The sequence below is a fragment of the Lepidothrix coronata genome, unplaced genomic scaffold, assembly GCF_001604755.1.
Source record: "Lepidothrix coronata isolate B3197 unplaced genomic scaffold, Lepidothrix_coronata-1.0 Scaffold28, whole genome shotgun sequence".
NCBI classification, from domain to species: domain Eukaryota; kingdom Metazoa; phylum Chordata; class Aves; order Passeriformes; family Pipridae; genus Lepidothrix; species Lepidothrix coronata.
Window position 1 is genome coordinate 5,896,815 of NW_016690208.1, and position 19,981 is coordinate 5,916,795.

Here is a 19,981-nt window from a genome sequence, read left to right on the forward strand (position 1 = left end):
AGGTCAGGGCACAGACAGCTGAACTACAAAGGGATCTTTATTATCAAATTCAGAAAGCTGGGAAAAAAACCTCTGAAAGTTGAGTTGAAGCTGATATATGATGTTTTCCCAGTCATTAACATCCTACGAATATTTCAGAAACGCACAGGAGTGAAACCCTAATTTAGTTCAGACTTTGAGAGAACATTTTCAACAAAAGCACTAAACAGGAGGGAGTTTACTATAAAAGTGTAGACACAATATACAGAACAAAGTACATCTGACAGCATGCAGAATTAAATTAAGGAAAACCAAAATCAAATCTGCTCCAACCATATGGACTAAGGCAGCACAACATAGCTCAGCACCAAATACATCAGAAAGCATTATGTGAAGTGAGCAGCAATTCCATAAATCCAACAGCCTCATTCCACTACCAGGCTAGAGCAGGTTATTTGTTCCTGCATCCTCAGGGAAGTTACAGCTGATGCCCAGTCTAAAAAGCACAGTGTTAAAACGTGTGGCTGTCTTACCCAGAGGCTGCCACCCACACTTGCAAGGAAACTTCCACCCAAAGCTCCTTGCACCAACCCAGACCTTGGTGACCTTGAAAATGTCCCTTTTCCTCTGCATCATGTGGCCCTGAAGTGTGAAACAAGAGTAAACAGTCGCTGTCTCCAAACCAGGTCACGGCGGAGCCAAGCGGAGTCTGCAGCGTGGTTTAAAATCACTGGGGATTTGACACGTTAGAAATGTTATTAAAACACCATGACAGTGTAGCAACAGTTCCATTAAACATCCCATCCTTCACAGAGGAAGTTTATGCTTTGGCACAAGACAAACGAAAAGAATTTCAGATGAGGCTTTTGTAGTAGGAGATATTCCTGCATCTGCAGCTGCATTCCCGAGGGACAGGCAGTTAAACAGCCAGGGGTGATGAATATGCTCAGCTGCCTTGGAGTGCCTGTGAACAGAGTGAAAAGGCAGCAGAAACAGGTACGTGCACTCCACGGGGACTGAAATGCCAGAATCAGGGAGCCACGAGCTGCTGGAAAGGAGACATGAACTGTGTTTGGCATCCCAGTATCCCCCTGGAGCAGCACCTTGCACGGAAGGGTTACTGGTGCAACAGAGAAGAGGGAATTGGGGTCACTCCACACCAGTGCTGCAAACCCTCACTTCAGTCAGCTGCTGTTCAGGCTCCTGGCCAGGCCAAGTAGAACACCATGAAAATTGGTTTTTAATGCTCCATCAAGAAGGCACACGCTAACAATGTTCAACTGAAGCATTAAAAACACCCTCCACCCTCCTAATCTAGCCTGACACCAGTATCTGCCCAGTTTGCAGTGTGCACCACCCCACGAGCAGGCAGAGCTTGTATTAACAGAGCAGCAAGGTTGCTAATAACAAACCAATGAGTATCTAACACAGCCTGAGGTGTATCAGACACAGTAATAGAAAAAACTGAAATTTATATCCTTTTTTATGACCTTCAAAAGTCAGAATGAGAGGCTCGCAACTTCAAATTGGAAGTTTATTTTAGCCTCTGCTTTGCATTCAGGAGACAGGTAATTTTTCGTCACACCACACAAAGTGCTGCTGAAAATATGTTGTGTTTTTTCTGCAGTATAATTTTATTGCTGGCCTTCTGCCAAAAGTCTTTCTGGCAGCATCTCCCACAGTTGGAAACTGTGTATCTGGGTCAGAAAAGACAAGCGGCTTTTCAGAACAGCTCAATACATTTGGCAGAGATGCTGATATTGTAATTGAACTCTTTCAGCAACTCTCTTTATGATGTACCCAGACACCAAACAAAACAAGATCTGCAGTGTTGATTAATGTCAAAATAACTGACAGAGAAATATCAAAATAGTTTTCCCTCATGTTAAAAGTATCAACAAACCGAGGGGAACAGATAAGAAATACAATTCACGAGGATTCAGAGAGGAGCACAGGGCAGAGAAATCTGCAAAGCAGGGCTGACCTGCTCCCTGTGCAGATATTCCCCAGTTAAAATCCCAGCTCCCCGTGCACTGCACAGAACTTCTCCTTCCCCACCACAGGAAGAGAAATCCTGGCCACTCTCAGCCCCAGCAGCACTCTGGAAAGCAGTGCTGCCCTAACACTGGGATACATATTTAATAAGGCTCAGACTGCTTCCAACAATATGCTCGGCATCCAATTTCACCTGGAGACTGTGTATTCATAGGAGTTTCATTATTTTCCATGTAATGCATTTCCTGGCAAAGTTGTGTCTGGGTTAGCCTTTAGAAGGCTGGAATTTTCCAGCCAAATGAATAATTACAAAGCAACACTACAGTTAAAAGCTGGAAAGGTACTTCCTCTGGCAACTCTTACACTTCATACAACAAATACTTGAGTCTGGGGTTACTCCTGCCTGTTCAGTTCTCACAACATCTCAAGGAAAGGCTCCTGTGCTCGGAGATCTCTTGGGAACAGCCTCTGCCAGGCAGCCCCAACAGCCAGGTTTAAGTGCCAAAGACAGGGCAGGCACACACTTGATAAACAGATCTGGAACCATCAGAACTGAGGAACCAAAGTCACCTTCCAGGACCCAGAGCTCTGACAACTCTGACAGCACCAGGAGAGTGAAGCAGGTGCCCATTGTCAGTGTGGAGGAAGGGACTGGGAGAGCTCCTGGAGAGAATCCAGCTGTGCCAAGGCACAGATGGAGAACTGGGGGACCCTCAGGCCACAGATGCAACTGAAAAGGGGTGAACATGTGGACTCCCCTCCAACTGGGGAGTCAGGACTAGAAAAACAGCCAGAATAAATCACACTGGCACAGTAATTAAAGAAGTTGAAGAATCAAAGCCAAGCAATTGCTTAATCTAGATTAATGTATTAAGGTAAAAAGAAACAAGGATGTCAGGGTGTAGCTTGTATTTTTAGCTCCTGGAAAGAGGGTGAAGAAAAGATGGTCTAAGGGGAAATCATTACCAGCCTAACAGGAAGGTTAAAAAAGGAACAACAGAAGCACTGTGTGAGCACATACACAATCATCTGAAGAAGAAAATGCTCTATTTTAGATAGAATCACACCAGCCAGTCTCAGAAAGAAATACCATTAGTAGAAATAACTGCAGCTATTGAATTGTATAAGAAAGAATATAGTTTTAGAAAGAATATAAATCCTTCTCCCTTGGGATTTAACCTGCTGCAGACTACTGAGGACAGGAGGATACACCACCATGCTCACAGGGTGGTCTTCAGAGCACCAGCGGTATTTTTTACATAAATCTCCCTCCAGATTTTTATTTGCCTCTCAGTCCCTGACACCTGCACCAACCCCCAGCACTGCCAGGGCTACAGAGGGTCTCCAAGGAAATCATTCTGAAGGTGCCTTCACCTCTTGGTGTGGGTGTCAGGATGCAAGGCTGACTAGAGACAGACCAAGTGCAGAAAGATTTAAGAACTGTCTGTTGACACTTAAATAACAAATTGGCACATGAACAGTTTAATGTTTTTCCTGTTCAACCAGTCAGAAATATCCAAAACTGAATTGCCTGTAAATCTGAGCACTACAGAAAACAAAACATCTTAAAGGGTGCATTTCTTGGCAGGTGTCTTGAAAAAAACAAAATAAAAAGTCACAGATTGGATAATAGATAAATAATGAATAGCAAAATATTCACGTGAGACAAGGCAGAAACCACCACTGGATTCTCAATATCTGTGAAATGCTAAACTCACTTCTGGCTTGTGACACCCTAACAAAGGCATTCCTGCTCTCCTGGCTAAATTGGACAATGGCAACCTGAAGCTACTTTGCAGTCATAATCTGACATCCACACTCAAAATCATTTGAAATTCCTAACCCAGGCTACATTCACTTACAGTTGAAGAATTAACTAAATTAATAACAGGATTACATTACACTGAAATGACACTCACCATCTGCAATGTCATTTTTCCAGAGAAAGAGCTGGTTTAAGCAAAATTCTGGATCTATGCCTGAAATGACATCACATTCTCCAAAAGAGAATCACAGTTCTACCTCCTCCACCACACAGTGCAGTCAGTGCCATGCTGGGCTCCTCACCATCCCAGCACTAAAGCTCTGCAGATCCCAGACTCCCAGAGACTTCCCACATCCCTGGCACTGGTGTCCACTGCCTTACCTGCCAGGCTCCCGCTGCTCCACAACCACCATGGGAAGCAGCCACAGTGTCCAAGAGACCAAGAACAGGGACATTCCTTCCCCAGCACCCTTCAGCTCCACCAAAATAGCTGCAGTGCCCCAGTTTCCTTGCTGCTGTGATTCATATCCCATAGAATATGGGATACTGCAGGTGGACCTGAGCTGCAGCCCAGCAGGGCTGGGGTGAGGGAACAGCCAGCGAGGGGCCACTGCCACCAACAGGGGCTTCTACAGCTCCATGAGGCCACGGGCACACACATGGGACAGGCTGGGAGTCAGGGCAGCCCCCAGGGTGGCAATAAGTAAAATGTAAAGAAGGAGATTGGAGAAGAAACTGTCCTGCAGGAGCACTGGCCCTGCTTGTTTTGGTGGCTGCACTTTTCCTCAGTCCATGAGGCAGAGCCAAGCACGTTGGCTCTCCCAGCTGTTCCCTGCTCTGCAGCTCAGGCTAATGCACAGCCCGGGAATTAGGGAGATGGCAGAGAAAGGCAACATGGATCCTAAGCCTCTGCTTGTAAATAAAACAAATTGAGTAATTCTTACAAATGACACAATGCAAATAGGTCTTTGAGAGTCACATGTCCCCAGTGTTTACATGAGGTTTTAGTTTCAAAGCATTAAGACCTTTTTGAGAACAAATGCTCTGACTAAAATTTCAGCAGCCCTCGACAGTGAAATTTAAACAAGTTTCTCCCCAAGATTTCTTCCCCAACATCAATATATACAGACACTGTTTTCAGTACTGCAAACCCACACTGGCTGCTGTGCCCGGCTGCCTTCAGCCACTTTAAACATTCATGACTCTCCTCTGAAATGCATTTTCTAGTATGTCTGTCTTGCTGCCTCAGTGACTTCTTTTTTTTTTTAATTAAAGAGAGAGGATTTAAAAGGATTTGGAAGGGAAGACCACTAGACTCTGTGAGTACTGTGCAAAAACCTCTTGTGCTCCCAGGCAGTACACATTCTCCATCAGACTTTTGGTTCCACTGTGACTCCCAAACAAGTTCAGGGTAATTTTTCACTTCCTGACTAATTGGCTGTTTTGTCAACGAACACGTTGTCAAAGGTTCAGGGTTACTAAAAGCTGAAGGTTTTAAGTGGTTTTTCTTGCCATCTCTTGCCCATCCAACCATGTTTTTTGAAGTTTGATTCAACGTCACAACATGTAATGGCACAGAAAGGTCTGAAACAGAATCTGTAACTACGATCTGGGGCTGTCTGGGGAACAGAAGTGGCTCTTTTGAAACCTTCTCCAAACACAGCACAAGCCCCACGATGGCAGAGAAGGGGGGTCTCTCTAGGGAGGGGCACCCTGCCTGCCATCCATTTTCAGCCTCACAACACAATTATTTACTTCAAATGCACGATAACCCTACCAAAAGATTTGAATTATTTAGGCATGAAAGGTAGCAACAATATCCATCAAAGCAAAACACACCACACACCAGCATGTGAGATGGCAGAGGAGGAAGTGTCAGCCTCACATTTGTGACCCAGGTTATTTGTCTTGGACAAGACTTTGTAGTGGGAAGTCCTGGCTTGGGCAAGACGAAGAAAAAGAGCCACAGACATATTTAGAGATTTACAAAATTCATAACTAAAAACAAAAGTCCTATTGCCCTGGAAAACTATTGAGTCTAAAAATATTTTAAATGGGCTCAGTCCAGCATCCTCTTGCCTCAGCAGATCTCCAGTGCACGCCTGTGCTGTCAGATCTGCCAACTTCACTTGAAAAACTCATCTATTATTCCTCTCTCCAGTTCGCACGGCACAGGACGGGGTTGGGAACGGAAAAAAAGGAACTTCAGCAGGGGCCATCAGTGGTGGAAATGCTCAGTTTGAAGACCACAAGCCAGGCTGCAAAATTAATTTCTCGATATAAGTTATATCTGTCATTCTTACCCTTAGGAACATCCCGAGTAATGACTTTTTTTGTTTGCTTATTTTTAATAGGATATTGAAATTTAAAAATTTAGCAAAATTGGGTGTCTGTAGCACTGTATTCTCCAGTATCTTTGGAGAACACAACTGTGCCAAGTAAGTGTTCCTGAACTTGAAAAGTTACACTTAATCTTTTCTTATCTTTCAAATTTCAAATAAAATCTGGGGGAGGGGGAAGAATAAATGTGCCAATCCCAGCTGGATGGCATTTTGAAGATCATGGACATAGCTTTGCTGCTTTGGCCTCTTCACATTTCCTATAGAGCTGTGAATTAGTTTAATTTCTCTTTATAGATAATGTCATCTCCAGTGTGTCACTTGGAACAGCAGCAAAGACACTTCCAGCTCTTCCTTTGTTAAAGAAGCCCCCTCAGCCTTTGCGTTCCCCACCATCTCCTTGGGATCGAGTCCCCAGCGTCAGACCTTGCCCTCCTGTCAACATCGAGCAACAAATCTCTGAGCAGCAAAAGAAGATCAACATGAACATCCTGGAGGCAACACATGAGCCACAGGACCCTGCTGTTCTGTGAGTGTGGGGAGGGGAAAACACCCCCGGGGGTGTGGGGGGGTGCACAGCCCCCAGGAACGGGGGCAGACCCCAGGGAGCAAACAGCCTGACAGTCAGGAGCAGCATTCAGCCCTCAGCTTGGCAGGGAGATCAATTCACAACAACACAACTCTCTCCCCAAAGCTCCCTTCATACACTGGAGTCGCTAAAAGTAACACTTGAAATTACTGTCAGGGGAAACACTGGAGAAAAACAATCCAGGTTGGTTTATTTTGGGCCATTAACTGCAGTTTGTGTCTGGCCACTTCAGTTCCCCCATAAGGGGAAAGCTGCTGGTCCTCACAGCAACACTGATGGGGGTTCTTCTACTTCTCTAAAGAAGTTGAACCTGGGAAGCCACAACCTGTCAGGGTGGGAGAGCACACGGTCCCAATGCAGAGGGCAGGACCAAACCCGGGATCAGAAACCAGCTGCCACACAGACTGAGGGTGTTCTCCTCGGGTGGGCAGGGGAGAGAAACCCTTTCATCCCTCAGGGAGAAGTTATGAGGAAATGAGATTAGAGTGTAAATGTTTTTATTGCCTGTTTAGCCGCCTATGGAAATCTGTGTCCATGTCAACACCATCACCACCACCAACGGGACACGATCACTGAACTCTCTTGTCAGTACAAAGAACCTGCCTGGTTTTCAGTCTAAAACTATACTTTTAGTAGCCTAAGAATGTCAGGTTATAATGCCACTAATATAGCTTATTCGACAGTTCAACCAAAATTCAACTCTATAACCTGAAAATTTTGTGTTAATGAGAAAAATTCTTCTTTAAAAAAATCCATAAATGCTTTGTGCACTGAGAGAGCACTTGGTTCTGCTGGTTTATGAGTTCTTCTCTTTGCACAGCTCCTCTGTTGTGGAAACAAAACTCTCTGTATTGGGCCTTCCCAGTGACATTTGCAGACTCCTACACTTGCTCCAACAGGACGTTCAGAAAAGGTTCTTACTGGCCTCTAAAAGTTAGCTCATCATTAACTGACTGCAGAAATACACTAAAGAAAACAACAACAACATAAAAAAACATTCTGGAAAAGGCTTGTTGCTTGTTCTGAGGGAAACAAAAATTAAACCTAGCTAAGACTTTTTCATTGAGCATTTTGCTCTAAAGCATTGAGAACTCACAGAACAGCAGAACCACCAGTGCAGAACTGTCAACACGGGCAAAGGCTGTCCCTGAAATTCAGTGGACAAATACTACCAGGCACTTTCATGCTTCACAGAGACAAAATCCAGAAGTTAAATTTAGAATGATGATTTCTGCAGGCACTCAGATGTTTCTGCTCTAAATTTTCGAGAAATTGCAAATTACAACTTGGCAGACTTTAAACTGACCCAGCATGTGTCTTGTGCAATCCAATCATGATCTGTCCTGTTACTCTGCAAAGCTTAGGGAAAAAACATCATGCCTTTGAACACATGATTTCAGACAACTGACAGAGACATTCCATCAGTCTCTTCCATTTTGATTACAGTAGCAAGTCCCAACATGCTTTTATTAGCAAAACAACCAAAATCAGCCCTTAGGTACACGCACAAGAATTCCACACCACTTCAAACATCACTCTGCAATTGCTGTGATAGGTGTAAATGTTACACTCTTTGCATTTAGCAGAGACCCCAAGTGACTGTCCCAATGCCCCAGTAAAGCAGTGGCAGGACTTGGAAGAGCAGTTTGTCATTTACTACACACACCAAGCATCCTCTCCCCCCTTTTCAGCTTTCCACCCTTTCCTCAGGCTTCATTAGTTTCATTTGAGCAGACACTGCATTCCTGGCTGCTTTTGCTATTCCCTCTCTGTTGCAGGACACAGCCCTTCCCACAGGTCAGCCTGGCAAACTGTCACAGGGAACCTTCACACCAATTACCTGTGCATTCATGAGATTCAAATTAGCAATTCAATATCTGAATATGGGCTGGTTAAACTCTGGAATCTAATTCACAATGTGTCCTCTTTTCAGGCATCACATTTTTTGAGCACTCTGCTCTTTTGAAAGTCAAACTGATGTGGGCTCAGGAACCTCGTTTTTTTTTTTTCCAGAGAGGACAATGGAGCCCCTCTTCTGTCAGGCAGCAGAACACACACAGTCTGTTCTCGGGAAGAACAGGAGCCAGGAGGGACAAGAAGAACATTGCAGGACACCAGCAAGGGACCCAAGCCTTTCTGCAAGGTAAGGGGAAGCTTTGCAGCCCTGCTCTGTAAAGCAGCTCCTCAGCACTGAGCATCTCACTCTGCACACCAAATTTCACCATATGGTTTGGCTTTGAAGGAAGGAAACCACAGGCAGCTGCCTTTGCCACTTGGTTTTTCTAGAGCTTTAAGAGACATAGGAACAGGCTGTGGAGGATAAGGGAGTTCATTCTTCTCTCTCTCTCTCTCTTTCTCTCTTAAAAAACAAACAAATTAACCAGTCAACCTCCCCAGCCTTCACACTACATACTACATGGCCACCTAAAACACCCAAAACCAAATGGAAAGGATAGAGGGTCTGAGAGCATCTTTCTTGCAAATCAGAAGAGACACTGGGAACTCCCAGATGACCAGGAGTGCCCGTGCCTGGACCCCAATCACACCCCTCAAACAAGGTCTCTTCAGTCTGCTCCTCACTAAGCTCCAGCCATCCAACAGCAGTTTATAAGTCCTGGGAGTTCATTCAGGATGGCTGCTTTGATCCTAGATCTTTTCAGGAGATTTTTCAAAGTTTGTTAGAGTATTTTCAGCTGGAAAGGACCCACAACAATCACCAACTGCAACACAAGAGGAGCACAAATAATGAAAGCAGAGCAGGGGAAAGGAAAGAGGGGAAGTACAGTAAATCCTGTACTCCTCAGCTCTCTGCCAGAATTCAGTTTTCTATAGGCTGTGCATGAGACTTGCTACTGTGCTGTGTGATGAGGGCAAAGGGAGCTCATTGAGACAAGGTGCACCTGCTAAAACTGGCACTAAAACTACTGCAAGTGACTGGTGCCCAGCACAAACAGAAAGCCAGTCCTTGTTCCTCTGGCACAAGAGGACTCCTTACTGCGAGTGCCACGTACAGCTCAGACATTTATAAGCAAAAGCAAAGACACTGGCCAAGGGATTTGTATTAAAATACAGATTACAGCTCACAGGGTGAGGGAAATGGCAAAGGGAGCAGTGAGTCCATGGCCAGCCAGGCTCTCCCCAAGCAGCCCTTCCTCTGAAGGAGCTGCAAGGAGACAGCCTGAGCCAACAGTTTCTACAGCAACTGCAGAAGCACCAGTTCAGTGATACTCCGAGCCTGCAGTAACTGCAGAAGCGTCAGGAAATGGATACTCCAGAAGGAACCTGTCACAGTTTCACCTGGACTGCCTCCACCTCCCAGGGCAGTCCATTGATCCCAACCAGCTGAGCTCCACTCTCTACTTGCCCATTCCTCTGCAAATGCTTCTGAATCTTCTTTACCCTTCATGTCCTTTCAGTACACTTGCTCCTCTTCAGAATTTCATGGAATTTGACACAGGCATGAGAGAAAGTTTTGTAGACACGGTGCTGGAAGGGTGAGTGTCCTCATCCCTCCCTGTGTGGGGCTGCTGCAACTCCTCAGGGAGGGTGGAATGCTGTTATGACAATGGCCCTGTGCTCCTGCTGCACCACTAAAAGCACCCTTGGAAGCATCTCAACAGGAACCAAAACAGAGGCTGGTTACCACCCAACTGCACAGAAAGAGCAGAGCCATTTGTAACGGGGTGACTTCAACACTGATGTGCAGAGGCCATATTAAGGAGCAAAATACTGCACCTATGCACTTGGTAAGTGTCTCAACTAAGAACTGTCATTCACTGAAGGATGTTTGGGGCAGGACATCTCTCATTACCCTTTTAAGAATCTGCTGTAGATTCTCAACAGTTCCACGTAAACTTCATCAGTTCCACATAAACACCCTTTTGCACGAGTTTTTCCTTAACTCTGCAGTTTTACTTTGTTTCACACAAACTTGGCACCAAGCTCAGGCTCCTGACCCACAGCAAGAAGTTAAACAACACTGCTCGTTTGTTTTTAGAAGGGTCAGGAAGTTTCCAGTTTCAGGCTCATCAGTGTTCCTGGTGGAGGGGAGCAACATGTACAGTCCCAGCTCAGGGACATTCAGTATTCAACCCCTCTGCAAAGAGCAGAGACCTGGCAAAGATGCACTTCCTAAACTGCTCTTTTTATTGGTTTATTACATGAGGCCACATCCACAAAACCAGATTTTCGGTCAAGAGTTCACTACTTATATAATACTGACTCCCAGCTACCTGCTTCAAACAATATCCTCTATCTCCTGGGCTAACAAAAGGAAAATGACTGAATTCCCTCAAAAGATAAAGCAGAGTGCATGAAAATAGTGGAAAAGAATCTCATTCCCACACTAATGGTAGTAGAGAAGAAACATAAAGGCAAACATATTTTGTTTTTATCTTTGTGCCTTTTATCATGATTGTTTCAGATAGCACCATCACTATTGTGACAGTTATTTCTAAAATGTGAAGTATGAAATCTAAAGTGGAAAAGTGTCTTATAAGTTGTTAAAGCATCAGCATGCAAAGATGACTTCTAGATCAAATTTATTCCTTAGCAGGCTGGTTTTGAAGGAATAAACAGTACAGTTCCAGACAACCATCTTTTAATACAAATTAATATTAAAAAGTCACTTATTTAGGAATTATGCACAATGTCAGGTTTCACATAATCTGCTAAGACTAAAAAGTCAACCAAAATTTTTAAATTGTTGAAAATACCCCGGTTACAGGAGGTTCTTAAGCGGCTCCAAGGTGGGAGTCATGATTCTTTTCTCTTACACAAATTTAGACAACTGTGTTCTCTCTCCAGCCTCCTGGCCATCTGTAGAGATGAGGAGGTGTGTACAGATGTGGGCTCAGAGCAGAACAAGCTACTTCTCTGAGCTCATATTTTTGGCAGTCACCAATTTCACCCTCACCCACCAGAAGCAGAGAAGTTATCAGTTTTGTCTCCCCCCCTTTCCCAGTATTTGCCTTTCTTCCTGGCTTTTCTAGAACACTTGTCACCATATTTACTGGAGTACAGTTATCACTGGTTTTAAAATAACAGTTCCTCTAAGACGGAGAAATATTTTAGGTCTTTATAGGGGAACTTCAGACACAAAGAAATTAAATTGTGCGGTAAATCAGCGGCAGAACCTGAAAAGGGGCCAAATGCTCCCCTAATCAATACTTGCAGGTTAATCACAGAGTTGCTCAGTGCCTGGTGTTGAAGGGTTTTACCCACTGGGCTTTTTAGCAGTTTCCAGTTTTGGAAGGAATGCTCCCAGTTCTGGACGCCCCATCCCCGTTACCCCTGTAGGCAGCACCGCATTTCAAGGCTGGTGCTGCTCTTTAAGGTCACCCAAATGGCACAGCTGATCACTTTAAAGGAACAGATTAAGTCTCTGTATGACTGAAGACTTGGACAGCATGACTGGGTAACCAAAGAAGCCCTAATCTGTTTGCCAAGTCCAATTATCCACACATGGAATCAAGAGATCATGAAGCATTAGGACACTGAATAACTGCTCACCAAACAGCTTCAGTTCTCTGGAAAGATGACAATCATAAGAGTCTCTGACATGGAAAAAGAGGTCCTTCAAAGCAGAGGTGGGGAGAAATCAGGCCTTGAGCATTTATGTTTTCCTCTCATTTCATGCTGAGCTAAAACAGCTAAAGAGCACAGGGGAAGAGATTGGGATTGGAAGTAGAAGAGGAGTAGAAATCCAAATGTTCTGAATCTGTATATCTGTGCATTTACAAATTCCAGCAGATACCTGAGATTACATCTGGGATCTCGTTTCTCAGTTTAGCAAAGGTCTTTGAAGCAAATAAGATGAGCCCAAGCTCCTTCACTCCAGTGAGAGTCCAGGCAGCAGCTCCAATAGGTTCTCAGGTAGGATTTCAGCCTGGTTTACTTAAGGGGAAAAAAAAATCTCCAGTTCTCGCTGCACTTATTGTTCAGCAAAGCAACTGCAGAAGCCAAGAACTGAGGCCATACAAATTCTTCTTTCTCTTTGTTTCAGGGCGAGGAGTTACATAAGTAACATTCATCTAAAGTGTTGCCCATTAGCAGAAGACCCCACCTAAGCACATCTTTCCTGTCTTTATATACAAAGAAAAAATAGCCAGTCGGGTTTCTGGAATCCAGTGTAAAGTACAGCCCAACCTGAAATGCCTCTTTCTAATTTACTCTAAATCAGTCCAGGTGTGGCCCTGGGGTGCACAACTGCCACAATATACGGTGTTATGGGGCTAAACACTTCCCACATTGTCATGGGTACCTTCTGTTCCTCAGTTTTCTATACAAACACATTACAGTCTTCCATATTGTGCTTTATGGATTCCTTGCAACCCCTTCAAATGGCCTGCTTGGAGATCCATGTTCTCTCCTTGTCCTGTCACACCACAGCTTTCCAGTGGCTGTGTGTATTCTCTGGTACTTCACTCCCTGAAGTCACAGGCTGTGCACCTACAGCTGCCCTTTCTATTCCAGAGTCCTTTCCATATCCCCAAATTGTCACATTAGACATACAGCAATCAGGCAGAGCAGAGAAGGAAAGTAGAAAGGCACTAAGTGCATGGAGGGTCAGGGAGCAAACTACAGCCCCCAGATGCAGAGAAAAAGAGCAAGTTGCCATATGCAAAGAGCTGCCCCTTCAGCACAAATTTATCAAAAACCAGGAATAAATGACTGATTTTTCTACTTGTCTTCAAACTGGAAAATGGATGTCTTCACCCAGACTGAGCATCAGTCACACACCTACCAGAACATCACAGAGCCTCCTCAGCTGGAAAAACCAGCCACACAGGTTGGGCCACTGCCACCTCTCCCCACGTGGCCAGAGAATTAACACATAAACAGCTGTTCTGTGCATTCAACTTCAAAACTGATCAGATGTTAACACACAGTTATTCAGCAGATCCACTGATAACGTGTCAGTTGTTGTGGTTAATGAAAACCTGCACAGCCCAGTCCATGGATCCAACCCACACCAGGTGATCACGCTGCTGCTCTGTCAGAAACACAGCACCAGCTGACACTGAGAGCCATGGGGCAGGCACCTCAAATGCTCCTGATTTTCTTTTTTAATATGAGCTGTAATTGGTTTTTTGAATGGGCCTATTTGTACTGTCCTAACCATAGGCTTTCACCCAGTCTCCAGGTGATGTGTTTGGTCCAACTGCTCCCTGTCTTGCTAAGCAGGCTGTAAAAAGACCTTTTAAATCAAACACCTCCTTTAGTCAGGCATATGCCAGCTGGCAAGCTTAAAACATCCCCTACTTCAATAATATTAGGCAATGAAATTCAGTGGAGTGCAGCATGGTGGTTCATTTCCTTGATGACTCTGGTACACTCTCTTTATGGAGAGAGATCATGTTTATGGAAAGGGTTAAATTGGTAACAGTGGCTGCTCCACCATAACAAAAAACAAAGCCTGCAGTAAGTAATGAAAATTTTTATGCTTCCTCCAAGTTCTGCATCAATCACTATTTCACTTCAAACTTTAGGGTCTAAAATCTTAATCAGCTCTTGTTTATAATATTTCTTCAAGTTCTGTGACATCTCGTGGCTACCCACAAGAAAGAATGTTCTTCCCAACCAGATATTCAAACATTTAATCTTTCAATACAGTCAAAGTAAATGCACAAAAAGAACAAGAAGCAGCAAAATTTAATTTACTGGGATAGCCATACATACCCCAAGTTTATTTTCTTTTTCAGCATACAATTAAGAGTAATTTAATTCCCCTACGTAGGCATTACATGAAAGAGAAACATTACTGTGAGAAGAGCTCAGTACTATTGGTACACAAACCTTACGACAGATAAATTAGACCTTAGGAAAACAGCATATAATTTACATTTTGTTATGTCAATCACCAGCAGCATCTTAAAGCTCTTAAACACCATGCCAAACCACAACATAAGGGAACTAATGTAAATCAACCCTTGTGGCAGGATCACTTCAGTTTCCACAATCCAAGAGATCCCCTAAAATGGATTTCATCAGATTATTCCTCTTCAACATCCATTTACACCTTTAATTTGCCAGCACGTTACAACAGTGTTTTACTCCAAGAGCTACGAAGTTGTGCATAGTTCTAGAAAAACCAACAGTGTAAAACAAGGACATGAATTAATCCCTGGCCTTCCCTAGAGAAGCCAATGGGCAAATGTGCAGGTGGCCCAGAAAATCCCCCCTTGGATTAGTCCCAGAGATCTTGGGTTCAGCAGAGGGACAGAAAAGGACTGTGCTTTACATCCCTTCCCCAAGAGCAGAACAAATGACATACCCCGGGTTTGTTCTCTCCCACAGCACCTCGTCCACATTCCAGCTCTGCCCGGGAAATGTCAGGATGGGCTTTGCAAAGGAGAACTGTGAGCAAGGCAACAGCCCAACACAGCCCGAGGATTCTCTGTCCTCTCCCATTCCATGGTGTTTTAGAGGGAGACCACCAGGAACAGAAGGTAATTTAGCTACGGAAGAAAGCCCAAAAATCCAAAGAGCAACATGTTTACTCACTCCTATAATTCATAAGGATTCCTGTGCAGGTTTTTTGTTAAGGGACATGAATTGAGGTTTTCAGAGAAGTTCAATGGGAACACTGTCCCTCTGTGAGCTGGAACAGACACGAACTGGGACTGTTCTCTGTCATCAGTGCTCCGTGAAAAACTTGCACATAAGAAGGAAAAACTACACAAGTGCCAAGAAGGGCAGAAGTACAACTGAAAAAATATTGTCTCTGGCCTTGTAGCTTGTATCAATTATTGCTTTTAACAAAAGATTATCAGCAAATATCAGGTAGGGCAGCTCAGGCTTCTGCTTCCTTAAACATCAAGTACAAAGTTTCTGTTTATCAAATCACGCTGCAAGTGCAACAAACGTACTCAAACTCTGCTTTCCACAGAAAGGTTCGAGACTTAAATTTTTCTGCTCTTTCAATCTGTATCAGTTTTTCCTGTTGCTTTAAACAGGAATTTTCCTTTTGGTTTCATCCCTGCAGCACACTCAGCAGCAGTGCAATCTTCACTTGCCAACACTGCTGGGTTACAGCGAATCCAGGACACTACAGCAGCCAAGTGCTCCTCATGTGGGTGTTGTTAGCTCAGCCCTCCCTCCTCCAACCCCATAAAATGAGGTACAGACCCCAAAATGCCATGCTGAGCTCTGCTGTTGGCATGGTGAGAGACACCATAAATCCAGGCTCCCCAGGAGCTGGAAGGGAGCCCAGGGAGGTGCTGACTGACCCTCAGCCACCAAAACCTCCCGGGTACCTCTCCCTCACCTGCCCCCAGTGCTCCCCCTCACCCAGCCCAGTCTATAAAATACACCAGCTGCCACAGTTCTACTGTTCCCATAGTCACACTTACACACCTTGGGCCCTTGTAGGTGTCTGTGCATCACCCCAACCCAGGACAAACTCCTGTTCTCTGTATTAATACTCAAACATGCTCACCGGGGCTTTTTACACACTCAGAAGCTTGTTATCCAGCCAGAGCCTTTCCCTCTCCCCTCTTTCCAGCCATGGAGCTTCAAAGAGCTCTATTTACATGCCAAGTTACAAAGTTCAGCTGCTTCCAAAGCAACGTGGAAAAACTGCAGCTTTTATGATTCTACAGTGAGGTTTTTCACAACATGAAGCAGCTCCTTTGACTAGTTTTTTTAATTTTTTTTTTTATTTCCAAACAAGATTTCACAGTTCAAACCCCCCAAAAAATCTCAGTCCACCCACAGGCCTTTGAGGGCCTTCAGAAGAGAGCTCTGTGACCTCAAGCATCATGTACTGAATGAACATCCATGGAAAAGCTGCTTACAGGTCAGAAACAAGGGTCACCAAAATCCCCATATCCACTGGAGTTTAAATTGTTTCTCTCATGTTTAGGCCTGGCACAGCCTGCCTTATGCCAGCTTCTGTTGTACCTTTCCATTTGCTTACTTTGTTCTCTTGCTTCTGAACCTCTGGTATGGAATCAGTCACGTCTGAAATTCCGTCAGGACAAACCACAAGGCTGGATTTGGTCACTTCTTCAGCACCATTCCCAAGAGTTACCCCTGGGGCTCCTCCAGCCCCCAACACAAGTATTTCTAGATGGAATCTTTCTCCACTTCCCCAAGGCATTAAGTCCTAGATTTCCACCTGTATTTAGCCTGTCAACCACATGGAGCAAGAACTGGCACTTCATCAGCATCATCTTTGTGCAGAGATGTCAATATTGCCAATAGTTCAGCAGTAACAACTAGGCTGGATGAACAGCCCAAGCAAATAAAACTCCTTTATAAAATCAGGACTAACAAAATCAGCAAGCCTAAGGATTCTGTTTGAACTAGAAATGCCAAAGCAGCACCAGACTGGCACCATCCGTGATGGGATTCTGAGAAACAGCGAACTAAAAACATCAAACCCTCACTGTTAGCAATCCTTATCCCCTCTTCTCCACAGCTCTCCCTTCATTCTACACCAACGTGAAGCAAAGGAAAACGATTGGAAAGTTTCAGAGAGAAGAAAATGCTACATACCAAGAACTTCCAGAGGCAAGTCCAACTTCCTAAAAATGACCAGAAATTTAGCAGGAGCTACAGCCAGCCCCTGTCTGCTGACATGGACTTCTCCTTCCTCTCTGCACTGGCAGGAAATAACACACCCAGCTTTTCCACCTTTCTGATGGCCCATTGAAGAGGTGGCTGTTTAAATTCTTGGAAAACACTTTTGTGAGACACAACCTTGTGCAGGGGCAGGAATAGAGCGATGCAGCCTCTCCAGAGACACCACCAGGCCTTCCTCCCTTCCCATTCCAAAAGTTTTTATGGCCTCCCCTCCAAGTACAGACAGAACTGCTCCATCCTCCTTCCTTCCTTCCTTCCTTCCTTCCTCTCTGCCTCCAGTGCTGCTTCCTTTGGGTCTCAGAAATGGTTACCATGTCTTTAAAAATCAAAGAAAACCAGACCAAGGTTTGCAAACAGTCCTTCCTTCTCCGTTCTTTCTAAGGATGTTCGAAAGTATTGTGCATGAATGGAAGAAACTATTTTCATTTTCTGTCTTTACCCTACAAGGCCAGGCTTCAAATGCTTGTTAGAACACCCAGCTATTTTAAATTAAGTTAAATAGCCCAGCTATTTTAATTAACGTACAGTTTCACAGACATTTTTTGGAACTGGAGATCTGAAATACCTACTGTTCCTGACAAGAATCCCCACTTAAGTCTGTCTCTGCTTTAACCACACTTAGCATTTATGAGTTTCCAGGACAAAGTATGATAAAACTTCTAAAAACTGTTAATGAACTATAGGACACAGATAAAGGAAAAAAATAATTCAGACACGTCCAGGATCCCCATGTTAAATTTTCTGTTCTGCCATGCCCTGTGCAGGAGCTGTTTGGAATGTTCGCTCTCTTCTTTCTGTAAATCATATGGCACCATTTTCAGAGCCATGTAAATAAATAATAAGACATTTAGCCAGATAATGCATGTTTCTACTTTGACTCAAAACTCAAGTTCTGCTCTGCTCAGTAACCCGCGTGTCACTCCCTGGACATCCCATTCACACTCTCACTTCCAGAAAAAAATAGCGGGTTAATGATTACCAAACCCCAGTGCACGGCGAACGCGGAATGAACGAGGAAAAAAACCAAACAAACCATGAACCAAAACACAGCCGGGTGTCCCCAACGCCGGGAGCCCGGGAGGGATGCTCCGACCGCGGGAGTGCCGGAGCATCCCCGTCCCACCACACCTGGGGCCGGCGGGACCGCCCGGGGACAGCGCCCGGGGACAGCGCCCCGGCCACGCCGCCGCCCGCGCGCCCCTGCACAGGTAACGCGCCCGGCACAGGTAACACAACCCCCTCCCCAGGTAACGCGCCCGGCACAGGTAGCGCGCCTCGCACACAGGTGCGCGCCCCTGGACAGGTAACGCGCCCCGCACAGGTAACACCCCCCCTCCCCAGGTAACGCGCCCCGCACAGGTAACCCCCCCGCCCCGGTAACGCGCCCGCCGCCGGCGGAGGGACCGCCCGCTCCCGGGGCCGCCGAGCCCTCGCCCCTCCGCCGCCCCCGCCCGCGGCCCCGCGCAGCCCCCGCGGCCCCGCGCAGCCCCCCCGGCCCCCCCGCGCGCAGCAGCGCCCCCCGCTCCCGCGCCGCGTCCTGCCCTTGCCCGCTGCCCGCAGTGCCCGGTGCAGTGGGAGGAGCGGTGCCCGGGCACGGCCGCCCCGCCGCCCCGACCCCTCCCCGCCGCCCGCCCGCCTCACCCCGCTCGGCGGCGGCCCCGGCGCTGCCCCCCGGCCCCGGCGCGGCCCCGTCCCGGCTGCGCGGCCCCGTCCGGCTCCTCCGGCTCCGCAGCGCCGAGCGGGGCTGCGCACGTGACCGCGCCCCGCGCCCCCATAGGCTGCGGCTGCCGGGCAACGGCGCCCGCCCCTTCCCTGCACCTGAGCGCGCCCTGCGCCGCCGGCGTACGGGCCGCGCCAACTGCGCCAACGGCGCAGCGCCCGCCCGCGGCCCGCCCGGCCCCGCGACGCTGCCGTAGGGCGGCCCGGCCCGGCCCGCGGCCCCCGCGCCCGCCGCTCCCCCCGCGCTCTCGCCCCCGCCGCGGCCCCGAGCGCTCCGCGGGCCCCACCTGGGAGCGCCGCTTGCGCAGAGCCCCCGGAGAGGTCGGTGTGTGTTACGGACTCTCCGTAGTGTCGTCAGCGCGGCCGCCGCACCTGAGGGCGCCCGCTGCGCAAACGGCGTAGCGCGAGCGTGGCGGGCGCTGGGAGCGCAGGGAGAGGGCGGGCAGGTGTGTGAGGGCAGGGCCGGCTGCGGGCGGCTCCGGGCGGCGGCACCGGCCCGGCCGTGGGTGCCCACAGCGCCGGCTGTCCCGGCCTCCCGGCTGGGGGGCCCGGCGGCTGAGGGGGCCCGGGCTGGGCCGGGGGCAGCGCCCGGGGGAGGGGGCCGGGGTGAGGGAGGCAGGGCCGCGGCCCCTCACACCGCGTTCGGCCTCGGTGGGTTTCGCATCCCGCCGCCGAACCCAAAGCCCAGAAGGAGCGGGTTCCCGAGCTGAGCCCAGGAACAGCGTTTCCATGTGGGCGGTTATGTTCCGTGTGGAACCTTCAGCCATTGTCTGAGCTGGGTAAAATCGAGGCAGCTTTGGGGTGTGCTCGGGCGGGTCAGGCTGCACAAGGGATGTGGGGTTCAATGATCTCCATCTTTCTCTTCTAGAAATCAAGACAGGTGGGTTCGAGAGAGCTTTCAGCTCCCTGGGATAATTCTTCCCAGTCCCAGGACGTGGCTGTGGAGTTGAGGAGCTCCCAGCACTGATGTCCATCAGGCTCCAGAGAAGCCCTGGCAAGGCAGAACCT

The 19,981-nt window shown here is 47.1% G+C and overlaps 1 protein-coding gene and 1 long non-coding RNA gene across 15 annotated transcripts in view; one reads left to right on the forward strand and one right to left on the reverse strand.

The window, feature by feature from the left end:
* Positions 1-6,569, forward strand: part of LOC108494932 — a 51,721-nt gene extending 45,152 nt beyond the window's left edge. The window contains exons 7-8 of the long non-coding RNA XR_001873989.1: positions 6,094-6,177; positions 6,376-6,569. This is a non-coding gene — a long non-coding RNA (uncharacterized LOC108494932). The remainder of the gene's footprint in view (positions 1-6,093; positions 6,178-6,375) is intronic.
* The window catches only part of STRBP (spermatid perinuclear RNA binding protein), a 58,833-nt gene extending 39,467 nt beyond the window's left edge, over positions 1-19,366 (reverse strand). For 13 of the 14 annotated variants that reach the window (XR_001873988.1, XR_001873987.1, XM_017809957.1 and 10 more), the window contains exon 1: positions 18,896-18,944. The gene's annotated coding sequence lies outside the window, so the exon portion shown is untranslated. Of the gene's footprint in view, positions 1-18,895; positions 18,945-19,260 lie in introns of those variants that run through there. The other variant, XM_017809950.1, reaches the window with a different exon arrangement.
* Positions 19,367-19,981: the final 615 nt, after the last annotated feature.